Here is a 7,252-nt window from a genome sequence, read left to right as displayed (position 1 = left end):
GTTATTTATAATCAAAATATAGACCATATATAGTAGCATTGATTTTTGACATTAAGAGATTAACTTCCCTAATCGTAGGAAATTTTTGGGATGGTTTGGATAGGAATAAATTATCTTAAAATTAATTTTATAATCTCACGTTTAATATAGGATTAATAAAACCAAAAATTTGATATAAAATCAATATTGATATTACCAAATACCCCTTACTTTTTTTTTAAAAAAAAAATACCCCTAACCAATGTTTTATTTTTCTAAAAATCCAGTCTAGTATTCAAATCCCGATTAGAAAATGACCCTTTAATTAGGGTCCATAGTTTGGTTTAACATAATGTGATTTGAAGAGGCAATTTCATAGTTAAAAGACAGTAACAGAGCGAAGATTTTCACTAGAGTAATCAAATAAAAAATATAAAAAAAAGTAATATATGAAGAAACCAAAGAAATTCAATATCATCTAGTGTATATACCTGAAAAGGCAAAAATTAATCATATCATATTATATTTTTTCACCGAAGTAAATTTGAATGAATCTTTTGCTTCCTACCTGACTCTGCCCGACGAAAGAGGGAAATTATTATTCTATGAAAAGAACAAAAAGGTTAATTAAATATTGGATTCTAGAAGATAAGCAACATGGAATAACCAAAAAAAATAATTAAGGTCATGGAATAGAGAAGTTTCTTTTTTCGATAGTATCTTTCGTGTGGTCCAAAAAATCCATTGAGTAGCTTATCTTCAATGATATATATAAATATATATATATATATATAAGTACTTTTGAGTTAATTTTTTTAAAAATATTATTATTATGTGTAACGAAACGTTAAATACATATGATTTTTGCAGTAAATAAAAATTTTTCGATTGGGACAAAATTTAACCATAATTGCTAGCCTTAAACAAAATGAAAATATGTTTGGTAATAATTTCTGTATAAAAGGACTCTCATTTAACGAATTAATGGTACCCTACTTCCGTGAAACTCATCAAATAACTCAAGATTTTAGAGGGATACATATACAAAAAGTGTGAGGGTAGATTTGGAAAAGTAAAAGAATGTACTTGGTTAAAATCACAAAAGAGAATATAGTAAAATGTATAACTCTCTATATTGTTATCAAATTGTACTATATTATTCTTATAGTAAAGTACAACAACAAAAATTATATAGAGAATTTTCAAGTACTTAATTCAAACTCTTTTGTCCATCATATGAACAAAAGATTTTGATAGGATTGTGAGAAGTTGATTTTTATATAATTATTATAATTCTATATATAGTGTTTATATCTGTTAGCAACAACATGACACATTTGTTCTTATCTTGAACACACACAAGGGACAATATTTGCAGGAAAAAAGGTGCCTAATAAATGGGACCAATGGCTATTGTGCCCACAACACATGTGATTTTGCTCTTTGTATTGTTATTTTCTTTATGTTATATTGTCTTTATACTAGTTTATAATAGCCCCATGAAGTTTAATTTGCTATTAGATACTATATGTATATTACCTAAATCACAAGATCATATGCTATATAATAGATTTGATGTGTTGTTATGTTTGTAGATGCTAGTTTATAATAGGAAAAGAAAATGGTAAGCATTAGAGTGATGGCTATGAATTAGTAGTTGTAATACATATTCCCAAATCTTGAAGTATGATAACTTATAATTTAGTCAATTTTAAGTTTTGTTGTAACATATTTTTTCCCTAATTGAATTTATAACTGATCTTATTTCATTATTATATTCTCTCAGACTGTTTAAGCATATAAATAAAAAGAATATTTATTGTAAAAAGAATTAAAAAATTTGATAGAGATAGTAATAAAATAAAATATTACAATATTTCAAGTCATAAAATTTAAATTTGAAATTCTTAATTCCTAGTATTTGATGGTATACAAAGATATAAAGTTCTTTTACACCATTCCTCAATGATCCATATCAAAGATTCTCTTTTGTTGTTTACTTACTAATTTAAGAAGTACGTTTTCCGAATAAAATATTAATAGCTCAATTGATGAAGTGTAAAAGTTTTTTTTTATTTAATTTCGTTCAATTTCTCTGCTTTATAATTCTCTTCCTCGTTTCTCTCTTCATCGCCCCTAATTTTCACAAACTAGAAACTTCGAAAATTCTAAAATAACAACACAACAAAAGTAGCTGTATTTTCTTTATCCTTTTACCAAAAATTGTCAAACTTTTGACTTTTCTTTAATTACTTCCAAAATGTATAAAAAAAAAATCTTCTTTCACATTAATACACTAGAAAGAAAACATGTGTTCGAAAACAAAACTAAAAAAAGAGAAAAACTAAATAAGTTTGACTAATTTTCAGACCTTATATTGACATTGCTATCAGTAATCACACGGAAAGAAAATTGAGTGTATGACCAAAACTCTTTTATAGGACCAAAATTAACTCTCTTTATTGTATTCTTCTTATATAATTATAATTTTTTTTTAAAAATAATAGATATATAATCATCAAATTAAAGTGAAAATTCTTTGAGAAGCCAAGATGTATTCTTTTCCTAAATTTTGACTTCTAATGGTAATTTAGGCATCTCGAATAAGGAAAATTAGTTGTTATTGACTAAAGAATGAATAATAAACATGCTATTAAGTTGAGTATCTTATATTTTGCTTCCACATGTATAAACATAATAGAGAAACTGATAATTGACTAATTTATGAAAAATCACTCAATAATGAAAAATTAATAATATCAAAAAACAAATATTATATTAAAAAATATGTATAAGATAAAATTTACTAACTAGTAAGAATTTTACGATCTTTCAAGTTCTTAATATATGTGACAATATCAAATTTTTAATATTAGGATATTACGAAATGATCACTCATAATCTTAATAAGGTCATATATTACCACCTGAAACGCAGATAAATTATTTAGTTAATTTTTATCTTAAAATCTCAAGGTATAATTTTTATTTATTCTCATTTTACTTTAGCATTTATCTTTAAAGACTACAAACATCATCAGGCTAAAATAAAAGACTAAAAGACGTTAAAAGTGAGCAAAAAGTTAAAATAACTAAATAATAAAGATTGATTATTTCTTAGAACATAAATAATGAAAAAATAGTCCCTCATAATAAAATCTTAATTAATATTTTCTAAAGTGTACATAAGAATGAAACACGAAAGATAATTCGATATATATGGAATTGTGGATTATATATTTTTGAAAACTGTCGGCTATCCAATTGACTTGAAAGATTCCAACCACTTTCACTCTTTTAGTGAATTGGTCTATCACTTTTCTTAATATATAATTATAATAATAATAATAATAATAATAATAATAATATTAATAATAATAATAATAATAATAATAATTAGTTGGATTATTAAGCCAGCCTTTGTGGAATTCAAAACCATACACAGAAAGGGGTTATTATTAAATAATTAATTAAATAAACTTATCTCTTACGTCTAAGGTTCTAGAAAGGGTTAGTACTGTTCCTTTTGCAGCAAATGAGAAATATATTTTGAAATTTCTGATTTAGCAAATGAGAAAAAATAATTACTAATATTTTAGGCTTTTTATAGAATGCTTATGATATATAAATAAAATAAATATGAAATAGAAAAAACATTAGTACTCCTTTTAATGAGATACATGTAAATATATTAAAAAACATAAGTCTTAAGTATTTTGGGACGAAAACAATATCAAAGAACAAGATGTTACGAATCAGATTACTCCTTTTTAGCCATATGTTTTAATTTAAAGTCCTCAGAATTAAAAAAAAAATCTGGTCGAGAATGATTTCCTTAATTTATTTAGTCATGAAATTTGACCAAATATTTAAAATATGTTTTTTTTAAAAAAAAAAATTGAAGTTCTCAAATTTAGATTTGAAATTTTGAAACTTTAACTCACAAAAATTATAATTATTTGAAGTAAAATACATATCAAATACAATGTATTCTAAAGAAATAAATGTATGTCTCCTTCGATTTTGTGTTTATTATCTTGTATTGTGTATTGTCGTGATGTTTTTTTTTTTAGGATATTGTCTTGATATTTCATTAGTTATTAATTTATAACATGATGCTGAATCGAGATTTTATTGATCTTCAAAGACCCACAAATTTTCAATTGAAGTATCAGAGGAAAATCCAAATTTAAAATCATGATATGATAATCTTTTAATGGAATTCTCTAAAGAATTTTTTTTCCGATTAAAGTAGTTATATATAGAGAGATTATACTAATACATTATTTACATTTGGATAAGAGGCATACTGAAGCTAATCAAATCTTGAATTTTAATATTATTTTTGTAATTAGTTGTAATGAATCTAAACTAATATTCATTTATATATGAGAAATATCACTGTCCAAAATATTGAGTCAAAATAGAAATTTCTTAATTTGGTCTATGGCTCATAATTCATAAATATCACTGTCCAAAATATTGAGTCAAATAATACTAATGTATTTTTGACATCTTCATGCATTATTGAATGATAATATTGATTATTATTTTTGATAAGTTGATATTGAATTATGTATATATATATATAATATGACTTAATGGGCAACATTAAAGGAAAGAAACCAAACAAGTTTAGACTTTGTACTACTTCCTTCTTCTTAGTTTTCACGTTAATATAAAATAATTGTCTTAAATTATTTATTAATAAAATTAGTTATTTTTATTTCCTCTTTTTTCTTACAATTATTATATTTTAAAAGTGTAAATAAATTTATAAATATTTAAATAGTTTTGTAGGAATAAATTAGTAGTATGGTTTTTTTATTTATAATTTTCTAAGAGACGAAATTGAACGAACTATTGCAAAATGAAAGGAACATTTATGAAGAATTATTGAAGTATTGGACTCCCTGTTGACGATGGAATTAATTTGGACTCAAATAATTTATGGTGATTTAAGAAATTTAATCAAGTCAAAGTACATATTTTTCTTACCTTTCAAAATAAAAGCAAGATAAGGGGTATTTTCTTCGTTGGAAAATTACACTATATATATAAAATAAAATTTTATTTAATAAATTTATATATAATTATTGACACATCTTAACATAAGTTGAAGGTTTAATATAGTAATTAGGGATTAGAAAAAGTTGTTAGAAGTTGCACAAGAGATATTCTTCAGCTCATTTTAAGATAATTAAGAAACATAATTTTTAACTTTTGACCTTGTTTCATTTACGAGTATAATATTAAATTTAGAAATTAATTTAAGTGACAGGTTAAGGTTGAAAGCTAGGGGTGTGCAAAAACTGAATAAAAAAAATGTTATTGGATTGTTGGGTTATTGGGTTTATAAAATTATTGGGTTATTGGTTCAGTTTCGATTTTTACTATTGGGTTATTGGGTAAACCGATAACCCAATAAGATGATAATAATTTATTATTTTATCCTTCCTAATAATTAAATATTAATAATTTAATATATAATTAGATAATATAACTATATCATCGCTTTACTAGTTTTTACTATTTACTCAAAACCTAAAGATTAAAGTAAGGGGTTCACAATTGTAGCTATTTGATTTTAATTTTAGTTTTAGTTTTAGTCTTGTTGCACTATTTTATTATAGTTTTAGTTTGTAATTGTAGGTTGTAGCATTTACAAGTTTGTAAAGGTCCGTAATTTGATTAACATAAAAAAATTCCTTAGTATGTTTTGGTGGTAACATGTAATTATAGCCTTCATACTATATTTTTTTCTTATTGATGCAATTACTCATTATCTTTCTTGTTTCACTATATCAAGGCATTTAGAGAAGTGAGAAGGCATATAATATTTTACGAATATTTTTCTTATTGGGTAAATCGAAAATCGAACCAATAACAATAAAAAATCAATAAATTGAAAACTGATAAAGGATATCTTATTGATTTGTTATTGGGTTAACATATTTAAAAATAAAAAACCGATAAGCCGAACTGATAATACATAAAACCAAACTAAACCGACTGATGCACGCTCCTATTGAAAGCTCGTGGTACTGATATGAGTAGTGTTGTTGGGTTTGAAAGTGGTTAGATCGTCACACGAAAGCTTATAATTGTAAATATATCAGTGATAAATTAGAAAACAAATAAAAGTATATTAAAAACATATTATTAATATAATTTAGCCAAGCGACGTACATATTATAAAACTAATATTAAAAACATAAACATATTAAGGAAAATTGCCCCATTAGTAAAACTCTCTGAATAACTATATTGAGGATGTTTTGTATTCTTGATATGAGAAGACTTATATTCAATTTATAGTGTTTCAAACTTTTCATATATAAAAAAGAATAAACAAAATATCAAAATAATTATATTTTGCAAGTTCAAGAAGCATTTATAGTATTTCCTTCATCTCATATTTCATTTACTTATTCATTTTATTTTTTTTATATTAGCCATGAGAGGATATAAAGGAACACATTTTTTATTCATTAATCCTGTAACATTTTCTGTCGTGGAACTTTTTTGAACTCCACACTATTTATACAATAATTTTTTTAAAAATTTAATTCTGTTTAATTTTGTAAATTACTCTAACAAATAATTTAGAATATATATTTTTAGCAATTAATAAAGATAAAATAAGAGTATGAAACGGAAGGCGTAAAATTAAATGTGTTACCAGAAAATGTAATTCGATGGGGCCAATGACCCTTTTATTTGAATAACTATAGCGTGCTTTAATTTGAGGCAATAACCCGATAAAGGTTGTAGTCGAGTGATAATACTTTTCTATTCTTAATTAGAGCTTTTCGATTTAATTTTTCTTAGATACGATTGTACGAAGTAGCGAGCACTTTATTCTCGAATATAAACTTTTTGGTGTGAATTCAAATTTAATCGAACTTCAATATAGATATCACACACCAGAAAACCACGAAAAAGAATTTTGAGGCATTAAAGTGAATTGATTGAATGTGGTGCAATAAATATGGATAAAATTTAGGCATTAAAAGTGATATGAAGGCTTTGGAGCAACGAGTTCACAAATTTAATGCACAGCGGTTGTTTGGTTTGCAAACGAGTAATATCAGTAGTACTCTTATGATATATTGTCTACTTCGTTCGTTCGAAATTATTTGTCATAATTTTTATTTTTAGAGTCAAATTATAAAAATTTTGACTAACATTTTAAGATGTAATTTTTCATTATATTAATATGTAAAATATTACAATTTATACTACTTTTCATATAGTTTTAAAATATCTACTTT

Source organism: Solanum pennellii, chromosome 8 (genome assembly GCF_001406875.1).
Source record: "Solanum pennellii chromosome 8, SPENNV200".
NCBI lineage: Eukaryota > Viridiplantae > Streptophyta > Magnoliopsida > Solanales > Solanaceae > Solanum > Solanum pennellii.
This window is presented reverse-complemented; position numbering follows the sequence as displayed.